The sequence below is a fragment of the Camelus dromedarius genome, chromosome 9, assembly GCF_036321535.1.
Source record: "Camelus dromedarius isolate mCamDro1 chromosome 9, mCamDro1.pat, whole genome shotgun sequence".
Classification (NCBI taxonomy): domain Eukaryota; kingdom Metazoa; phylum Chordata; class Mammalia; order Artiodactyla; family Camelidae; genus Camelus; species Camelus dromedarius.
Genome location: NC_087444.1, coordinates 62,566,684 through 62,588,546, shown reverse-complemented (window position 1 = coordinate 62,588,546; position 21,863 = coordinate 62,566,684).

Sequence of the window (21,863 nt, the reverse complement as noted above, 5' to 3'; positions counted from 1 at the left end):
CAGAAGCAGCTGGCACCAGCAGACGGCCCGCGTGGGACTCCCCCTGCTCCCCCTGCCCCCCACCCCCCGCCTTCCTGTTTCTCCTGCAGCTGGGACATCAGGTAAGAAAATGGAGAGATGCTGCATTTCTTAATCTCTTTCTCTTTTGCCTTTCAAAGAACTTATAAAACCACAAAAATAGAGCATGGCTATTTGAGGGAATTTTGTTTAGCAGTTGCCTGCACGTTAGCGTGTTTCAGGCCAACCTATCCACTGTGATTCCGACCGGCCTCGAATTACACTTCCTCAAAATAGAAATGTTCTCTGGAAGAAGTGGACAGAGAGCAACTGCCTTGGAATGGATCCAGCCCGGGTCCCCAGTGGCAGCAGCCCAGGGACCCAAGTGCCTGGACCAGCAGGACACACCCTCCCATGGCTGTCTGGCGGTGGCCCTCGTGAGAAAGATGGAAAAAAAAGTCACAGAAGCTGTAGGAAATGCAGGGGTGACATATCTTCTCAGGATCTGCCTGATTGTTTTGCGAGTCTCACTGCATCCCGTCGGCTCTGCACTTAATGTGTCATCTCACAAATGACATCGGCAAGGTCATCAGAGCCCAGCCCCGCTCCTTCCTGCAGGAGGATAGGAGCTTGTTGGGTGGCAGTGACTGGTCCAGCGGGAGAGTCTTGCAGGGCTGGGAGCGGAAGCCTCTAATGGGTCATGGCATCTGAGCAGAGGACAGCTCACACACCGCTCTCGGGGCTGTTGTCCACCCATGATGTTCACTCTGGGTTTCCCGGGAACCTTGTCACCATGTGCCGAGCTCTCAGCCGGGCGCGAGGGACCCCGGGGCCGGGGAGGCACACTACCCTTGCCCTTGCGGGGTCAGAGCCTGATCCAGCCATCACCCCGTGCATAACGAATTACAGCGTGGTGAGTGCGCTGGGGACAAAGCACGGAGCCCTGTGACAGTGTGAAGTGGCAGGTGGTGGGGTGAGGCCACTGAAGCAAGGTCAGTTTTATGTGAACATTTGAGATTTTGCTCATATGGATTCTTTCACATTAATTTTCATTTAAAAAAAATATGGCATTTACCCTAATTGTTGTGAGCGCATTACTCTCTTGTCCTGTCCCTGTGAACTGGGCAACTAGACCAGGTCTAGGGTGGGTGGAGAAGATGGCCCCGAGGAAGAGGGTGTTGATCTGCAACCAGTTGCATGGCTATCTGGAGACTAGGGAGAGCATTCCAGAGAGAGGGGACACAAGCGCTCAGCAGTGTGAGGTGGGAGCAGGTCAGTGGGGGGCTGGTTGAACCCCCAGACTTTCAGGGTAGTTAAGGTCCAGATTTAATTACCTCCTGGCAAAATGCCCTGGGACCTTGTCTGTGACTTCCTGTGAGTGGCCCTCTGCCCTCATCCCTCGCTACTGGCCTGGTTTTCAGAGGCAGAAATAGAAGGTGCCAGGCAGCAGGTGTGGCTCTGCAGGAGGGACTGGAGCCAGCTCGAGGCCCTATGCTCCCATGGCACCTCCTGCATGGAAGGAGGTCCTGCTCTGTGGTTCCCACACTCCAGGGAGCGACGCGGAGTGGGCAGCCAGTTCCTCAGGGCCACCAGCCATGTCCAGGTCAGGGAGTCCAATTAAATACATTCCTCCAAGGCCACTTTTGATTCTAAACAGTGCTCTCGGTGAAGGCCCTGAGTGCCCAGCCTGGGTGGGCCACACAGCACAAGGTGATGTCCTGCTGGCCACCTCCTCCAGGGTTCCCTCCTAGCTTGGGCCTTCTCCCTCCAGGCTCACTGTGAACTCCCTGGGCTGGAACTGCCTCTTTCCCTTTTCTGGTGATCTCCTCAGGCTTGAATGGGATTGGGGTGTCATCAGATCTCAGGACATACCAGCCAACCTCCAGCTCCCTGGTTTTGTCCTTGGGTCCCTTAATGGAACAGCTTGAGGGAGAGCGTCCTGGATGAAAATGTGCTGTGTCTCTTCCGTGAGCCAGAGTGTGGTGAAGGTCACTGTAGGGGCACCTTCACACCAGCAGGTGCGGCGCGCAGGGGGTTGGGGGGCACTGCCTTTGTTGTCGGCTGGGTTGGCATTGATGCAGGCCTGCAATTCCAGCTTGAGGGCCCGTCCCTGGCCATGGAAGCAGCAGGACACAGACCATTCCCAGAGCCTGTGTCCTGGTGAGAACGTACTACGTTAATCCTGTGGTGTGGGCATGGCTGAATGTCGGCTTAGGAATCTCATGTTGGGGTTAAAAAAAAAGTTAGTCATCATCTTGATGTTTATTAAATGTGCTTATCTAATTCCTAATTGGTGTCAGCTCTTAACTCCTTAACCGTTTTGAGACGGAAGGAGCTGAGGCGACATTCTGTTGCTACGACCATTAGTGGTGGAGCAGCCTCGGTGCTGCGTGGGGACCCACCGGCTCCCTGCGAGGGCCCTGGGCAGATGGATGCAGAGGGAGGCCTTCTGAGCTGGGGGCAGCCGTGCACTTCCCCGCCCTCTTACCTCTTTGCACAGGGGAAAGGAGGTACTTGGAGCATAGATCCTTAAGTGGGGGCTGCCTTCCCTTGCCCCCTAGTCTTGAGCCCTCCCAGGGGCAGAGCCACTTTTCAACCAGCAGGCAGTTCTGGTTCCCCGGGGGAGGGGGAGGAGCCCCAGGGCTAAAATTTCAGCCTTGATGTGACACTGATAGGGGTACTTGTCCCCTCCTCCCACCCCTGCTCTGGCCATTGGCAGACAGGGCTTCTCTTAGACACTGCACACAGCACAGTGATGCCTTTAGCCCCAGTTAAGGAGGGGCTTTTGTGCTCATTACATCATTAGAGTCTTGGGACAAGCCTGGGTAATTAGCACCATCTCACAGATGGGGAAGCAGAGACCCAGCTCTGTCCAAGTGTCCCTGCTGCCAAGTGAGTAGCCAGTGCTCACCTTCCAGTCCACCTGCCTCTGCTCTGCAGCCGTCCCCCAGGGCAGTCTTGGCTCTGCCTGTCCTTCCGCAGCAGCACTGGGGGCTGTCTTTTGGAAGGTAGTTTGTTACGGAGGTAAGAGCCACCCGGACTGTGGGCGTGGCTATCTTTCCCACAGCAGACGTGCGGTATGAAATTGATGACAGCACTTGAGCTCGACCTGGAAATGCCATGTTGCCTTTGGATATGAAAGTGGTAGAGAAACAAGCCATTGGATTGTGTGTCCACATCCCTTCCACTCTCCCCTGTGCCTTCCTGTGTTTAGAAAACACTTGTTCAGCGTCTGCCTCATGCCAGGCATCGCACTGAGCACTGGGCAGAGCTGTGGGGTAGAGATGCTCACAGATGTGTGTGCGTGTGTGTTCTCGTGGCTTCCTTTAGGTGAACGCCTTTGTTGAAGCAGTCCGAGTGGAGGAAAGGCCCTTGGACTTCACGCCGTGGCTGCCTTGGTGTGGTGATATTGCAGGCTGGGCTGTGACTTTTTGGTCAGTTGCCAAATTACCCTTCATAAAGGTTGCCTAATTTACCCTGTCATCAGTGGTGTTGAAACAATTCATTTCTCCCCTCCTTGAAAACACCATATATCATCATTGCTTTTATCTTTACCAGTATAGGAGCAAAAATGATCTCTCATTTTTGTTTTAATTTGCAATGTCTTTGATTACTAATAAGTAATCTTTCATATGTTTGTCATTTGTATTTGTTCTTTTGTGAATTGCTATTCATGTCCTCAAATTTTTTTTCCTGTTGAAATTTTTGTCTTTGTTATTCATTTGTAAGAAAGCTTTCTACATTAGAGGCATTAACCTTCTTCTGCTATATATGTTGAAATATTTTTTTTTCTGGTTTTGGCTTACCTTTCAATTTCAAAATTGCATTTTTCACATATGGATATTTTAAATTTGCACAATTCAAATCTAGCTGTCTTTTTTCTCTCTAGTTTCTGCCTTTGAGATGGTCTTAGAAATTGCTTCCCCATTACACCTTATATAAATGGTACTTAATGTAGTTTCACTTAAAAATTAAAATCTTTAATTCTTACAGGATTTGTTTGCATATGTGGTATGACTTAGGGCACTGCTTTTGTTTTTTGAATGAGTGACAGGATCTACCTATAACTTCATCATTTAGCCATCCTTTCTTCACTGACATAAATACTTCATAAATGCATGCCTATTTGGGTCTGTTTTGCACTCTCTACTTGTGCTTCACTGTTTTAATCATTATTGCTTTCTGGAATATATTGTAATATCTGGTTGAGCAAGTTTCCTCTGATTTCTCTCTCTTCCTTTAAAAAATATTCCCTGGATTTTTGTTTTTACTTATTTGAACTTTCAAATGAAATTTGAAATCAATGTGACAAAGTATGAAAAAAGTTGTGATGGGATTTGGTCTGGATTTACATTAAATTGAAAGATTAGATGGGGAAAGATGGACATGTTGATAGTACAAAGCCTTTCCTGCTCAGAAGCCAGTGCATCCTCCTTCATTTTTCACTGGAGGGCTGTTTTATGTTCACCCACCATTTCCTATAATGTTCTTCATATAGGTATTACACATCTAGAAGATAATGCCATTAAGAGCCTTATAAAATTAATTCCCTTAGTCATTCCACTTTTAGTGATCAATCTTAACAATGCGAACAAAAGTCTGTGCATAAAGATTTCAGTCACAGCATCCTCTACAGTGATTTAAACACTGGAAGCACTTTACATGAACAATAATTGGGGGATGTGAAGTAACTTTTCATACAGACACAAGTTGAAATATTATGCAGCCCTTAAAAAGATATTTATGAGATTTTTTATGGAAATTAGTTGAAACATTACATAGAAAATCAAGATTGAACATTATACGGACACTTTAATATTTTGTATGTACAACTTATACGTGCATCATGGGATGGTCACAGCCTTTCATAGGATGGTCAGAGAGTAAGTGGAGAAAAATGTACTCAATAAGAGTGGTTATATTTGGAAGAGGGGTTATAAATAATGTCTACTTTTAATTTGGGGTGTTCTGTACTTTCTCACTTTTCTGCTCTTTGCGTGTGTTGATGTCCTTAGCTGGAGCACAGCACCAGTTTATGGGAAGTGAGCCTGCAGACCGCGCTTTGTGGCTCAGACCGGCCAGCAGGCGAGCCGGGCGGCCCCGGCCACTGCAGTCCCGCGCGCGACCGGAGGGTGGCAGTGTTCGCTCGCAGACCCGCCGCGCGGCCCGCTGACCTTTGTCAGCCTCAGCGGCCTCTCGTTTATCACTGATCACAAGAGTGGAATGAACATATTTACTTGTGTTTTGCTTTCCACTTATAATATCTAGTGGCATGGGAGGGAAATGAAAACAATTGTTCATAGGGGAAATTTATGAGCTTCATCTGGCTGCGAGATTTCCGCAGTTGCCCCGCGCCGCCCAGGGACTCGGATTGCTTTTTGCATCTTCAGGCGAGGCGGCAGGCGCGTTTCCATCTGCCGGAACGGCAGTGTTCGTCATCTTGGGTTTTAGAGGCGGTTGCCTCTGAGCAGCAGACTTTTCCAGACTCCTGTTCTTCCCCCTTGAGTTTGAGAGGTGCCCAAGGCTCCCCCTTTGGGGTTCTTACATCATCTTCTGGGTATCAGAGTGGTGCCCACTGCAAGCTGGGCTGTCCACCAAGAGTCCAGATTAGCCAGGATTTACAGACTGTCTAAGGATGTTCTAAAATTCCTTCCCCTCAACGAGCTGGGGTGGGGCTCTGCCAGCCCCTCATGAACCTTAAGAGGCCTCCCCAAATTCATGATATGGGGAAATGGGGTCGGGGTGGGCCAGTCCCTGACTCTGCAGTGCCAGCTGCATCCTGAGACCTGCTGTCTCATATCCAGGACTGCGGTTGGGGAGCCTTGGGTAGCGACACCTGTAAGCTGACGGCTTTGTTGGAGATGCTGCCTGGGCAGGGGGTGGGCTTCGGTTCCCATCCAGCCAGGCTGTCTCAGCTTGACAGAGAGCAGGGCAAAGGGATGGGAGCTGCTTGCTCTGACCAAGGAGAGGACAAGTCAGTGAGCCTGTGATGTCTTCAGAGCCCTTGAGCCTCAGGCTCGTGGAACTTGCTCCCAGGAACCTGGCAGCAGCTCTGCCTGAAGCTTGGCCCTAGGCAGGAACGTCTGTGGACTGAGCGGATCTGTTGCTCTGGTGAACAGCCTCCTCCAAGCCTGTGGACTGGGCCACACCTGGCCTGGGCACAAGGTGCCAGGGGCTTAGACTCCAGGTGAGGCTGGAGGGCTGTCCAAGGAGCTGGGTGTAAAAAGAAGAAGCCAGGCTGGCTGTGTCAGGAGACATAGTACCAGAAGCATAGAGGAAGGAGATGTTAAAGCCACAGGAACTACTGACATGAACACGTTGCTAGTGAGTTTTGATGTGGACGCTTTTGCATCATTTAATGCATGTATGTGTGTGTGCTGGTGAGGGTGCTGATACTGTCTGCAGTAGGAAAACTTGTTCACGGCTATGACAGATTCAGGATTCTATCCTTTTCTTTCTTTCTTCCTCCCTTCCTCCCTTTCTCTTTCTCTCTCTCTCCCTTCCTCCCTCCGTTCCTTCCTTCCCTTGTTCCTTTCTTTCCTCCTACCTTCCTCCTTTCCTTTGTTGGCTGAGGGAGGTTTTCCTAAAGTGACTGTGCCTTTGGGATCCCATGAGGGCAGAGCTCACGGGGTCCTCGCTCGCAGATGATAGTCTCATCGTGGCTGGGACTGTTCCAGCTCTGTGCCTGCAGGGATGTGGCAGGGTGTGGCCGCTGCAATGAGAAGTGTGAGGCAGACAGGTGAGCCCTTGATGCCAGTTGGCCAGCACAAGGCAGAGTGGGGTCCTGGCCAAGACCTTTCTCTGAAACTGCACCCCCAGGATCCACACGTAGGACCTGAGCATCCCCGGGGCTACCTCAGCATCACTGAGGGATCACGTCTTCATTCAGCCACAGTTGGTTTCCTCTGAAAGGGAAGAAAGGAAAACTGCTTCACTTTCTGTCTTTGAGTGTGTATTTAAAGACCCTGTGTTGTCATCAGTGAGGACCCCGGTTTTATATTCACTGGTAGACCGTGGTCTTGTTCTGTCTCGATGTCTCTCGCCCACAGGACCCTCCCTCAGCTCATTACGATCCACCTCATTTTCCCAGCAGTCTTACAATCAAATTACTCAAAATTGCACTGCTTTATTGCATATTGCTAAACTCCAAGGCAAGCAAATACCCAGATAATGAACAATTATTTATGACAAATTATTACCTTTACATATAAGATGAACAATTTCTATTAAGTTCAGGAAAGGTGACAACCCCTCCCTGAAAAATGGGCGTGCAGTTTTTGCATAGAACTGAGCAGGTGCCGGCTGAAGGTTGGGTCTGGGGGATGCTGCGTTTGTGCATGCTCCTGCCGGATGTTCCAGAGGCCACGTTTACAGACTGCGGGGAGCCTCTGGCCAACGGGGCAGGCTGTTTGCTCTTTCTACCCTTTCTACCAAGGGCAGCCACATTTCCATTCCAGCATGGAACTGGGTATTTTCAATGGGGCGTCCCACTGTCTCCGTCTTCTTTGAATATGCAATGATGAAAGCATGAAAGAATGTGACATGTTCCACTAATTGCATTTGCATTTAAGTTTTCAAAATAAGATATTTGAAACGGAACTTAACTTCTTAAATTATTTATGGACTCACTAACGTATGCTTTGGTTACTTCACCCCATCTCCACAGTTCTTGCGAACAGAATCTTTTCCCAGCTAATTATAACCTACAGTATTTCCCCAGCAGTCTTACAATCAAATTATTCAAAATTGCATTTCTTTATTGCATATTGCTAAAACCCAAGACAAGCAAACATCAAGATAATAAACAATTATTTATTGCAAATTATTACCTAATATATAAGATTAACAGCTTGTAACTATTAAGATTAATACACGTGGTAAACTGTATTTATTATACTTATTTTGTAGCAAATATCTTTGTATAAAACATATGTTTATGTATTGCAATTAATGAGAAAAAGTGTAAGATTAACAATTTATGTTGGGTTTTGTTTTTAGATTTATGCCCACTGTAAAACTTATTTATTGCTCTTATTAAAAGTATTTAATGATGGACTTTTAGATGCTGTATTTTTAATGTGCAAATATAAACTAAAGGAGTATTAAATTACAAAATGGAAAATTATAACCGAAGTCAAAGAATCTAACTATTTTCTGCTATAAATCTGCTTTAAAAAGATCGTCACTGGAATTACTGAATCTTTAAATAGTGGCCTTTATGGTACATAATGAGTTCCAATGAGTTATCCTTTGAAAGGCTTTTCTCATCATTAAAACTAAACTCAACATTTTGCTCTTAAAGATAAATGTAGCTAACAGCACAAACAGTGGAATCATTTTGTTTTACGACGAGAAGTTGAAGTCACATTGGAGGGAAGAAGAGCACGGCAGGACAGGTCCCTGGAAGGTGAGGGAGGAGGACCCGCCGGCAGCAAAGGCAGAGCCTGGAGTCGAGGGCAGTCGGTCTGAGAGGTGCTGAGCAGCCTGCGTGCTGAGGGGAGAGCCTCATGTTTGCCGCCCTGGCTCGCTTCGAGGGATGGAGGCAGGGGCAGGTGTAGTGGGAGCTGTTTCTTGGCCATTAGTGATTCACACAAAGGTGGCGGTGATCAGGCTACTGAAATAGCCCTGAGGCGCTGGCTTAGCGTTTCTTGCTTTCCCAGTGTGCAGGAACCCTGCTGCTTTGCTAGGATGGGAGGCGGGTTCTAGAAGGCAGAGCAGAGGCACAAAAGAAACCCCTTGGGAAAACCTGCCCAAGTCTTGGGCCACTCGTTTTCATGGACATTGTAGGAACGAGCAATAAAAATGAGTAACTCCTGGGTTGTCTGTGGGGAGAAGTCTCCTGGAGCCCAGGACTGCTGAGAACGAACCAGTGTGTCCTTGCCGGCCTGTGGCCAGGGGTCTGTCCCTCTGCCTGCCGTAGAGTATTCTCTCCACCCGCTGGGCCCTGATTCCCGAGTCTGGGGTCTTGTCCCACCCCAGGTGCCTGTGGGACCCTAATGAAGCTGGGGTTGGGGGTCGGGGTTAGAGCACAGACCCCAAATCTTGGTCCCCGTGTGCTGCCCGGGGTCCCTGAATGTGTTATTGTTCCTTGGGCCCCTGGGTGAGGGTTGGCATGAGGGTGCAGGCTGGCCTCCTGCACCCTGCGTGGAGGGGGTCGGGGTGCCCCAGAGGACGGTGAGCGGCCCTCTGCTACACCTATGCTCTTCCTTCTTCAGAAGATAAGAAGGAAAAGGTGGAGGTGGGGGCAGGTAGGAGAGAAGGGAGGAGAAAGGGGCTCCCAGCTCCCAAGCTGTCCAGATCTCTGCTCCCTGGTGACAAATCTATTCTGCTTACTCAGAAGGCAAGCGTTCATTTTCCCAGCAGCTTGTGTTATTTTATTTCAAATGTTGAAAACTTTCCTCTCCCCATGCCCTGCCCTATAATTATTTTGTTTGTAGTAAGGACGCATACACAAATCCTTTGATAAACGTGTAGGAAACATAAAACTCTCTGTGATTTTGTGTCTGGAAGCATCACAGGTCCTAGGATGCACCAGTCAGTGTCCCCGGGGTGCCTATGGGGGTGGTCGGGGTGGGGTGTGGTTCTGCCTCTTCCTCCGGCCTGGCTGCCCGCCACCTGGGTGGCAGGAGGACGGAAGGCAGGCTGGCAGGCTTCTGCCTGGGTCCCCTAATTCTCATAGGCATTCATTTATTAACCCACCCACTCATTCATTTCTTCATTTGTTGGTTTGTTCATTAATGAATTCGCTGGTCAGTTAGTTAAGCAGTTCCCTTCCTTCCTTCCTTTCCTTATTCATTATTGGTTCATTCAGTAGGTAAAAGTTTCTGGCTGCCTCCTGGGGAAGAACTCCACCTGCCACTCTGGCTCAGGTTTTAGGGATGTGGCGCTGGCACAGTGCTCTCTAGGTCAGAGATGAAGATCAGAGCTCTGCAGTGATGCCCAGTCTCCACTCCGAGAGACTCCGCTCCTGGAGTTTTCCCTGGGGACCCCCTCTCCAGCGGTTCCCACGTCGGGGGCTGGGGCCCCACACTGGGATCACAGCTCTGGGAGCGTGTGGGCTTCGGCTGCAGAGGGTTTGGGAACAGAAAATCCACCCTCTGGAGGAAGGATGCGTGCTAGACCTTATTTCCCTCGGGAGTCTAAGGAATTAAACTTCCTCCTGTGCTCAGAAGTGTTTACCCCATTAGAATAGTCAAACTCCCAGTAACAAAAGATGGTAATGTTAATAGCAAGGCGACCGTATTTTAACCCACCAAATTGGTCAGTGTTAGTTTGTAGACTCGATGGTGTCTAGTTAGAGACAGGGAACTAGCCGCACTGCTGGCTGCTGCTGGGAGGAAAAGGAGCAGTTTCCTGGAGGGAAAAGTGTACTTTCTTCTGACCCAGCGAGGCTCTCCTAGGCGTTTATCCTGAGGACATTACTTCAAATGAGCACAGCAGTTTACTACAGGTGTGTTGTTACAGCATCCTGTATAAAAGGAAGATACAGATGAAACATGTATGTCTGATCATGGGGATAGATGAATGAATGGCTTTTCATGCAGCAGGTGGTGCCAGAGCCGGGGGGGGAGAGCTGGCTAAGATTTGGTTTCTTTTCTAGAGGACGGGCACAGCCAGGCAAGGAGGAGAGGGAGGGTGCAGGGGGGCACGCCTCACCTCTGAGACCCTTCCCTGCTTCCCTGGGGGTGTGTGGTCCTGGGCTACTTTTTTTTTTTTTAAAGAAGTTTTTATTTTTAGTTTTTAAAATTTTTTAATGGTGGTACTGGGGATTGAACCCAGGACCTTGTCCATGTAAGCATGTGCTCTACCACTGAGCTGTACCCTCCCCTCTGGTCTCCTCTTGTTTTCCGTGTTTGACTAGTTCACCCAAGCAGTTCATTTCAAAAGCCTTGCTGTGTGCACGATCTTGAACCTAACACTTTTAGGAATTGTTTGCAAGCAAGAATCCTAGATTGAAAAAAAAAACGAATAGTGTACAATGATATTTTTTGCAGCTTTATTTTTGACTTTTTATTATAGAAAGCTAAAAATATTGTACAAAAGTAGCGTGAACAGATAAACAGACCCCCATGTACCCATTTCCCAGATTCAGCTCCCAGGCTCCCTCCTGTCTCCTGGTTTATTGAAGCAAATCCCAGATGCTGTGTTCTTTCCTCCATCAATGATTGAGAATGAATCTCTAACAGATAAGGACTCCTTAGTAAACCCTAAGCACAATACCTTTACCTCACTTTAATAAAAATTCCTTTGTATTGTCAAATAGCCAGTCAGTGGTCAGTTTTCCCTGCTGTCTCATAACCTTTCTCTTAAAGCATTTTTTTGGTTTGAATTAGAAAAGGTCCATACGCTGCCATTGACTGACATGCCTCTTCCTTTTCGTCTCTAAGTCCCCATCTTCTCACTCTCTCTTTTCCTTTGAATTTGTTGAAGGAAGCGGATGGACTGTACTGCTTCTCACAGCCTTGATTCTGCTGACTGCTTTGTTTCCACGTCATTTACAATCCTCTGTCTCTTGTATATCCTGTGACTTTGTCATTAGTAGAAACCGCAGGTGTTTCCATCTACCATTGGACCCGTTGCCGGTGTCTTGAAATAAAATTTGTGCTCATCTCCATTTTGAAATTGCTGAACCTGCCACTAGACCTTGTTAATTTGATAAGTAAATGAAGATCCACATATATTTTGTTTTTTTTTTCCATTTTCAATTAGATTGATTTTTTTTTTTAAGCGGTTGAGTTTTGAGAGTTCTTCCTACATTCTAGATACTAGTTCTTCGTCAGATATGCCATTGCAAATATTTTCTCCTAGTCTAGAATTTGTCTTTTCATCTTTTTCACATGCTTTTTTAAAAAATTAATTAATTATTTAACTTAAAATATTAAAAAAATTTTTTTTAAATTGAAATATAGTCAGGTACAATGTATCAATTTCTGGGGTACAGCATAATGTCCCAGTCATGCAGACACATACATGTATTCGTTTTCACATGCTCTTTTGAAGAGCAGGTTTTTAATTTCAGTGCAGTATCTTTTATCAGTTTTTCCTTTTACAGATTATGCTTTTGCCATCAAGTCAAAGGACTCTTTGCCTAGCCCTAGCGTCGGAAGATTTTCTCCCACGGTTTGTACTAAAAGTTTTGTAGCTTCACACTTTACATTTCCATTACAAGCGCAATGTTAGCTGTATGTTGTTTGTAGATGCCCTTCCTCCAGTTGAGTAAGTCCCCCACTGTTCCTGGTTTTCTGAGAGCATCATTCTTTAAAAATATATTAGATATGCATCTTAAATTTTGTCAGATATTCTTTCAGCATCAATTCATATCATCATATCATTTAAATTTTCTAGCTTGTTCATATGGTGGGTTATATTGGGTGATTTTCCAATATTGAACCTGCTTTGCATCTTTGGAACACATCCCATTTGGTTTTTGTGTGCGGTTCTTTTAATATAGCGCTGAATTCTACCTGCTAATATTTGTGAAGGATTTTTGCATCTATGGTTTCGTTCCTCCCTCCCTCCCTCCCTCCCTTCCACAGTCTTTGTCTGGTTTCGGTATCAGGTTAATACAAGCTTTGTGAAGTGAACTGGGAAGTGTTTCCTTCTCTTTAATTTTCTGGAAGAGATTCTGTAAAATAGTGTTATTTTTTTTCTTTAAACATCTGATAGAATTCGCCAGTAACACCATCTGGGCCTAGAGATTCCTTTTTGGAAATTTTAAATCACAATTCCAATTCCTTAATCGTTACAGGGCTATTCACGTTATGTTTCCATTTTGGGTGAATTACGGTTGCTTGTGCTTTTTGAGGAATCAGCTCATTTTGTTTCAGTTGTCAAGTTTGCGTGTGTAGAGTTGTTCACAGTATTCCCTTACCACCCTTATGACCTCTGTAGGGTTTGTGGTGCTATCCTCTGTTTTTTTTTTTTTTTTCTATCAGAAAAAATACTTGTGTTTTCCTATTTTTTTCTTTTCTTTTCAAGCCAGAGACTTGTCAATTCTGTTGATCTTTACATAGAAGTAGCTCTTTGTTTCATTGATCATCTCTGTTGTTTTTCTCTTTTTAATTTCATTTGTTTCTGCTCTTCCATCTATCTGTTTGCTTTGGGTTTATTTTGCTCTTCTTTTCTAGTGGGAGCTTCGATTATTTATTTGAGGCCCTTTTTCTGATCTGATGTGTGCATTTAATACTATAAATCTCCCTCTCAGCACTGCTTTAGCTGTGTCCTACAATTTTTTTTTTTTTTGCAGGGGAAGGTAATTATGTTTTACTTATTTATTTATTTTATTGATGGAGGTACTGGGGATTGAACCCAGGACCTTGTGCATGCTAGGCATGTACTCTGCCACTGAGCTACACCCTCCCCCTTGTGTCGTACAACTTTTGATCACTGTATTCTCATTTTCATTGTTTCATCCAAAAAAAAAAAAAATTTCCTTGAGATGTTCTCCTTAATCTGTGGGTTATTTAGAAGTATGTTGTTTGGTTTTCAAGAGTTTGGAAAATTTCCTCTTTATCTGTTGTGGATTTCCATTTGGTTTTATTGTGGTTGTAGAACACACTCTGTGTGATTTAAATTCCTTCAAGTTTGTTGAGATTTGTTTTCTGACCAAGAATATAGTCTATTTTGCATATGTTCCATGGACCCTTGGAAAGAATGGATATTCTGCTATTGTTGGATGAATTGTTCTATAAATGTCAGTTAATTCTTGGTGGTTGATGGTGCTGAGTTCTGTATGCCTTGTTGGCTTTCTGTCTGGTTGTTGAGAGCGGGGATTTAAAGCACCCAACTATAATTGTGGATTTGTCTCGTTCTCCTTTCAGTTTGTTAATTTTAACGTCTTACATTTTGTGGCTCTTTTGTTTGACATACATACATTTAGGATGTATACACATTCTAGATGTGTACACAAGTACACAAGCATAATGTGTGTAAGAATTCTCACATTCTCAGTGGACTGGCCCTTTTATCATTATGTATTACCTTGCTCTATCTATAGTAATTTTTTTTACTCTGAAGTCTGTTTTATCTGATATTAATATAAATATTCCTTTCATTTAATTAATATTTGCATTGTGTATCTTTTCCATCCTTTTGCTTTCAATCTGCCTATATTGTTGTATTTGAAATGAGTCTCTTGTTGGCAGCGTGTAATTGGGTCATGTTTTTAAATTCATTTTTGACACCTCTTTAATTGACGTATTTAGAACACTTACATTTAATATAATTATTGATATGTTAGAACTAAATTCTGCCATTGTTTTTTGTTTGTTTGTTTTCTTTTTCTTGTCTTCCTCTGGGTTACATTGAATATTTAAAAAAATTCCACTCTGATTTATGTGTGTTTTTTTTTCTTCTTTTTGAAAATTTTATTGAGTTATAATCAGTTTACAACGTTGTGTCAATTTCTGGTGTACAGCGCAATTTTTCAGTCATACATGAACATACATATATTCATTTTCATACTCTTTTCCACCGTGAGCTACTGCAAGATCTTGTATATATTTATACAGTATAAACTTGTCTATCTGTTCTATATATACCTGTCAGTATCTACAAATCTCGATATGTGTGGTGTTTCTGAGTGTGTCTCTTTGTATAACTTTTTAAGTGGTTACTCTAGGCATTAGAGTCTTTATATGTAAATTATCACAGTCTACCGGTGTCACCATTTCACCAGTTTGAATGATGTATAGAAACATTACCTCCCTTTAACTACCTTTATCTTCCCCACTTACACTACTGTTATTTTAAAGATTTTCTCTGCATCCATTTAGAACCACACCAAACAGTGTTACAATTTTTGCTTCCATCATAAAACATGTTTGGAAAACTTGAGAGAAGGGAAACCTACCATAGTTACCCATATTTTTGCTGATTATATTCTTTCTTCCTTTCTCATGTTCCAAGGTGTTTTCTTTTTTCATAGCATCCTTCCTGTTTACAGAGCTTTCTTTAGCCTTTCTTTCAGGGTAGATCTTCTGAGGACAAGTTCTTTTAGTTTTTACTTTCACGGGAGAATGTCTTCATTTCCCTTTAATTAATGGAGGGTATTTTTGCTGGGTATAGAAATTTGGGTAGGCAGTCCTTTTTTTTTTTTTTTTTTTCATTCCAGCACTTAAGAACACTGTGTTACTGCCACCGACCTCCGTGGTTTCTGATGAGACATCTACTACTATTCTCATTGCTTTCCCCCAGTATTAACTTGTCATTTTTTTCTGACTGGTTTCAAAATTTTGCCTCTGTCTTTAGTTTTCAGAAGTTTAATTATGGCATGTCTTGCATGATTTTTTGTTTGTTTGTTTTGTATTTATAGTATTTGGGTAAATTTAGCTGCTAGCATCTTTAGGTTTATGTCTTTTGTCAAATCATGGAAGTTTTCAACCACCCTTTCTTTGAATACTTTCCAGTCCCATTCTCTTTCTTTTCTCCTTCCAGGACTTTGACGAAATGAATGTTAGACCTTTTGTTATAATCCCTGAGGTTCTTCAGGTCCCTGAGGCTCTAATATTTTTTTCAGTCTATTTTTTCTCTCTGTTGTTCAGATTGGGTGATGGCTATTGTCCTGTCTTCTGACTCATTATTTTCTCTTTCCCCTCCATTCTACTCTTAAGCTCAACTACTGAGCTTTTTTTGTTTTGGTTACTGTCTATTTTGGCTCTAAAATTTCCATTTGGTTCTTCTTTGTATTTTCTGTTTCTTTGTTGAGACTCTTTTTTTCCCCTCCATTTGTTTCAAATGTGTTTTCAATTGCTTATTAAAGCCTTTTAAAAGTGATGACTGCTTTAAAATCTTTGTTAGATAATTCCAACATCTTTTTCATATTGGTGTTGGAGTCTGATTGTCTTTTTTATTTTATTTTTTTATTTATTTATTTTTAAATTGAAAAACAATCAGTTACAATGTATCAGTTTCTGGTGTACAGCACAATGTCCCAGTCATGCATATACATACATATATTCATTTTCCAATTCTGATTGTCTTTTTAATTTAGTTTGAGACCTTCCTTTTGTGTTGTATGATAGTTTTTTTATTTTAGCCTTTCAATCACATTAGTAGTAATATATTCTTTTTTTTTAACTTTTTTTTATTGAGTAGTAGTCATTTTACAATGTTGTGTCAAATTTCAGTGTAGAGCACAATTTTTCAGATATACATGAACATATATATATTCATTGTCACATTTTTTTTTCGCTGTGAGCTATCACAAGATCTTGCATATATTTCCCTGTGCTATACGGTATAATCTTGTTTGTCTATTCTACATTTTGAAATCCCAGTCTGTCCCCTCCCATGCCCCGCCCCCTTGGCAACCACAAGTTTGTATGCTATGTCTATGAGTCTATTTCTGTTTTGTATTTCTGTTTTTTTTTTTTTTTTTTTTTAGATTTCACATATGAGTGATCTCATATGGTATTTTTCTTTCTCTTTCTGGCTTACTTCACTTAGAATGACATTCTCCAGGAACATCCATGTTGCTACAAATGGCATTATGTTGTCGGTTTTTAGGGCTGAATAGTATTCCATTGTATAAATATACCACATATTCTTTATCCAGTCATCCGTTGATGGACATTTAGGCTGTTTCTATGTCTTGGCTATTGTAAATAGTGCTGATATGAACATTGGGGTGCAGGTGTCATTTTGAAATAGGGTTCTTTCTGGATATATGGCCAGGAGCGGGATTCCTGGGTCATATGGTAAGCCTATTTTCAGTCTTTTGAGGAGTCTCCATACTGTTTTCCACAGTGGCTGCACCAAACTGAATTCCCACCAGCAGTGTAGGAGGGTTCCCTTTTCTCCACAGCCTCTCCAGCATTTGTCATTTGTGGATTTTTGAATGATGGCCATTCTGACTGGTGTGGGTGATACCTCATTGTAGTTTTGATTTACATTTCTCTGATAATTAGTGCTATTTAATTGAAACCTGGGAATTTGTGTTATATTAGGAGACTCTGGATCTTACTTAACCCTTTTATTTTAGATGGTTTTCTCTGACACTGCTCTAGTAGGGGAAGGGGGGTTTCTACCCATTAGTTTTGACTTCGCATATTTTGCAGCTCTGTTATTTGGTGCATACACATTTAGATTTTCTTGTGGAGTAACATTTTTATCGTTATGTAATGTCCCTCTCTGTCTCTGGTAATTTTTTTTTTTTTTTTGCTCTGAAATCTATTTTATCTGACATAATGATTATCTACCTCCAGGTTCCTCACTTCCCTCTGTTGACCTTGGAGGGAATAGGATCCTTACTACTTTGGGGTGTGGGTAGGAGTCCTGGCTTCCCATGTGGGTACCACTGACACAGTGATGGGGTTGGCCTTGTCAGCTGGATGGTGTGAAAGTCTTGATTCTCCACTAGGCCTAATTTGACTCTATCTGGAATGGGAGGAGTGTTCTGTTACTGCAGAGACAGAAGTGAAGTCCAGGCTCTCCATGGTCTCCACTGACACTGTTGGGAGAAGGAGCCTGGTGGGGATGAAATCCTGTTTCCATACCTTGTCTTCTCTGACATTGCCTCAGTGGAACTCTGGGGTTCTTTGTTACAGCCTCTTGAGGGTAGAAGTCTAGACTCCCCTGTTTGGTCTTTGTGGCTGTTGGTGTGGGTGGAACCAGTTTTTTTTCCTTCTAGTGTGTAGATGGAGTAGAGTGGTTATTGTCTAAAAGTCTCACTAGGCTGCCCCTTTCCTTTTGTTTTGTCTAGAGAGATCAGGCTTTTGTTGGGGCTTTTTTTTTGGTTTCTGTCTATTATAATTTCCAGATTCTGCCTCTTCTGTTCCAAGTCTAGAATATATGAAGCAAAAAGAAAATCAAGGGATCTGACTACTGTGTCATTTTTTGGGTCTTGAGGTCCTAGCCCAGTCTGCCTCTGACCAGTGGGCAGCCTCCCTTCTCCAATTTCTCTCCCCCTGGGGTTTGTTCTCTGCCATGTAGCACATGGTCTTTGGCCCTTATTCCTCCCTCCCTCCCTCCCTCCCCCTCCCTTCTTTCTTTCTTTCTTTCTTTCTTTCTTTCTTTCTTTCTTTCTTTCTTTCTTTCTTTCCCTCTTTCTTTCCCTCTTTCTTTCCCTCTTTCTTTCCCTCTTTCTTTCCCTCTTTCCCTCTTTCTTTCCCTCTTTCCCTCTTTCTTTCTTTCTTTCTTTCTTTCTTTCTTTCTTTCTTTCTTTCTTTCTTTCTTTCTTTCTCTCTTTCTTTCTCTCTTTCTTTCTCTCTTTCTTTCTCTCTTTCTTTCTCTCTTTCTTTCTTTCTCTTTCTCTCTCTCCTCTCTCTCTCTCTCTTTCAACAAAGCCAGTGGTGTGTCTTGTTCCTGCAGATACCATTATTAGAAGACATTGTGAGCTACAGTTAGTGGAAAAGACAAGCAACGATCACAGGGTCTAGGGGGAGACTTTCCTCTGGGCTGGCCTTGCCTTGGCCTAGAGGAGGAGACTTTAGAGGGCAGGGTCTGGGCCTTGCTTCCCCTGCTCATGATGGAGCGGAGTTCCCAGTCACAGCCCCACTGGGAGACACTGGGGCTGGGTGGGCTTGGCTCCGTCAGGATACCTATACTCATGTACTGAGCATCTGCCACTGCTGAGCCTGCACGGGGCAGGGACGTGAGGTGAGAGCAGTAGGGCCAGCTCCCGGCAGCTCCAGGCCAGGGTGGAGCTGGGACAAGGCTGTGGAAAAGTCAGTGCCTTGAAAGTTCAGCCTCGAATGGAGGGTGAGGGCACTAGGGGTGATGGTGGACCAGGATGAAGTTTCCTCAAGGAGGAGGCTTCTGGGCTGGACCTGGGCACTGGTTGAAAAAAACGCCAGTAGAAAAGCAGCCTCGGAGTGGGCTCTCGTCCCTGCCCCCGTCAGGTGGAGCAGCTGGAAAAGGGACCTGGGTCCCCACCATGAGGCTGACCGTCCCCTCCCCATGGGCCTTGCCTTCCTCCCACCATGATGCCCCCACCCTGGTCTCCCCGACCCCGCCACAGCCACTGCTCGTCTGCCCCCGATGCCCGTCCAGGCCGTGGATCGTCTCGGGAAGACGTGTGCTCGCCCGAGTGGGCTATTCTTAGCCTGCGATGAAGTGAAAGGCCCTGAATGGGGGCTGCTGAGCTCCTGCCTGACACTGTGGCTGAGGGAAGGAGGCAATGATTCATTATGGCTACAAGGCGTGCTCTAATTTCATATAACGGAATAAATGACAGTCGTATTTTGGGCGCCACCACGCACAGATAGCATTGTTCCCTGACTGCCTCTCACCCGGGCTGCAAGGAGAATTAGAGCAGCTGTTGTGCGGGGAGATGAGAGGCTGAGGGTGCCTGGGGGATGGCAGGTGCCGTGACCCTAGGAGGATGAGTGAAGTCACTGCTCAGTGGCTGGGGTGGCTGGGGAAAGGTGTCCTCAGATCTCCCCCCAATTAAGGGCTCCCTCCCAGTCTGCTGATCCCACTTCTGCATCCTGTGCTACGCATACCTCACCTTCCATCCATCCTCATGGCTTCTCCAGACCCTGCCTGTCGGTCCAGTTCAGTCTCAGCTCTGGACCTCCTCCTCCAGGAAGCCCACAGCACCTGAGCTGCTTTGCTCTGTTCTTCCAGTTCTGTGTCTGCACATCCTGGTGAGTGCCTTTCTCCCTCCCTGCAGGCTCCTGGGCTCCTCTCACAACCACAGGCAAATAGCCTGTGATGAGGCTCCTTGGCTGTACAGGTGGCCCCAAGTTCAGAGTCAGTGTGTCTTCACCTTCTGGGGTGGGGAGTTCCCTCAAGAGCCAAGCCCCACAGCAGCATAGCTGTCAGGGTGTACGCCCTGCCGGGTGAGGCTCGCTGCATAATTTGTGGGGACCCAGGTTAGATGAAAATGCAGGGCCACCGTGTTACAAAATTAACTACAAATTTTAAGACACAGTGGCAGAGTCTTCAATCCAGTGCAGGGCCCTTCTGTGTGAGGAACCCTGATCATTGCACAGGTGACAGGCTCACGATCCAGCTCAGTCCAGGCCTGGAGAGAAGAGACCCACAGTTGGAGCCTGGGGTCCCCATGATGACAGCACTGGGTCCTCTTCTATTTCATCTGTGGCCAGGCCAGCTGGCAGGGGCACCGTCAGGACACCGTTCAGCCACGAGGCACGTACCTCTGCAAGCTCCCCAAAGTGGCCGCGGAATCTTATTTCCCCCCACGTGTTTCATTTGTGCTCTGGCACCTAAGATAAAAATAATAGAAGAGGCTAACATTCAAGGTGCAATTTCATCTCTGGGCGTCTCACCAGGGGAGGAAGCCTCAGGGTCACTGGACCAAGGAATTCTTTTTCCTGCAGTATTTGCACACAAAATGGTCTCGTTTGAAAATGCACGTTGAGAGTCGTGTCAGTCTTAGACGCTTGGACATAGGTACTGACTTGACAGGGAAACGGGACTTTTTCGTGGAATTGAATTTGTGCAAATGCCTTTTTCAGCTAGGGTGACAGCGGGGCCGCGGAGCAGGGAACCCACATCCTCCCCCTGCCCACTGTCCAAGTGGGCCATTCCTCCTGCAGAGGTCACTGTGTTGAGTGTGCCAGCAGCGAACTGCCTGAGCTGGACAGGTCCCTCCCTCCCGGTCTTTCTACTGTCCTCAAGATCAGGTCCGAGCATCACCCACAGGTCAGAGGTGGGGGGCTGCACAGGCCAGTTCCTGGGAGGGCACTGGGGTTTCCTTATCAGTCAGCCTACCCTGGGCACTACAGAGGTTGCAAATAGACAGTCCATGGACTGTCTTCAGGTCCAGGTCGTTTTTTCTTTTCTTTTTTTGGCCTGTTCCTTGTTTCAGCTGAACCTGAATTAGGTGCCAGCCTTTAAAAAATAGAAGTTTGCACATAAAAATCCTAATATCTAGCTGCTCTGAAGAAAATCCAGAGATTCCCATATGACCGTGATCATGGTGCTGAGTAGGGCCGCTCCTTTCAGACGGGACTGTGCTCTGTAATTTGCTTGCTGTGGTCCCCACTGCCCTGTCCCCTCTCCCCGCCCTTCAGTGAGTGGCTCTTCCTGTGGACTTTGATTTGCACCACTGTATTTCTAATACCTGACTGGTGTCTCTCTTTTGGATCGACTGCTTGGCTCCTGTCAGCGTTTAGCCTCTTTTCTCCTCGTTTAGAAGTTTCCCATGGGACTTTGCTGATCGCGGATGCGCCAGTGTCGGCGGGTGTGGAAGGGTGTAGACGGGGAGAAAGCGTCCACGCCATCTCTTCCCACCTCTTCCCTGCACCCTGTGAAAGTGCTTGATTTATGCTGATAATCAAGTGATTGAGCTGGGGATTTCTTACTGCTTAATGAGAGCGAAGTGGGGGTACTGTCTCACACGCGACAGAGGGAGGAGGGGCGGGGAGAGGGGGCTGTGGGCAGGCGGACGGAGGACACGTGGCTTTGGCAACTGCCCTCGGCCCCTACTTGCTGAAACACGGATTTGCATTGGCATGATCTGATCTTGGAAAAGCACGTTCCCTAAACTGCATTTTTCTCCTCTGGGAAGCCTGTGCCCGCGACTGACAGCTAGAGCAGTTTGTAACGGGGCATCTCCGGACCCTTCAAAAAGGACGAAGCCTCAGCTCCATGCAGCAGCCACTTCCTGGGGTCCAGCTCACTCTCTGCCCACGACCTGCCTCCCTGGCTGGTGGGGAGGATGGACGGCAGGAATGCTTTCTGAGTAACCTCCATTGAGGGAGGTCAGCTGGACTGGCCACCATAGTTGCCTTGACAGGACCTATGCCTTGTAGGACACCAGGATATCCACAGGTCCAAGAGTCTAGAGGTCAAGTCAGGGATGCTAGATGGCCAGGAAGCCTCTGCTTCTGGCTGCTGCTTGCCCTTGGGCCCTTGGGGAAGACTGCCTCCCACAACTTCTCTTTGTCCCCCATGCCATT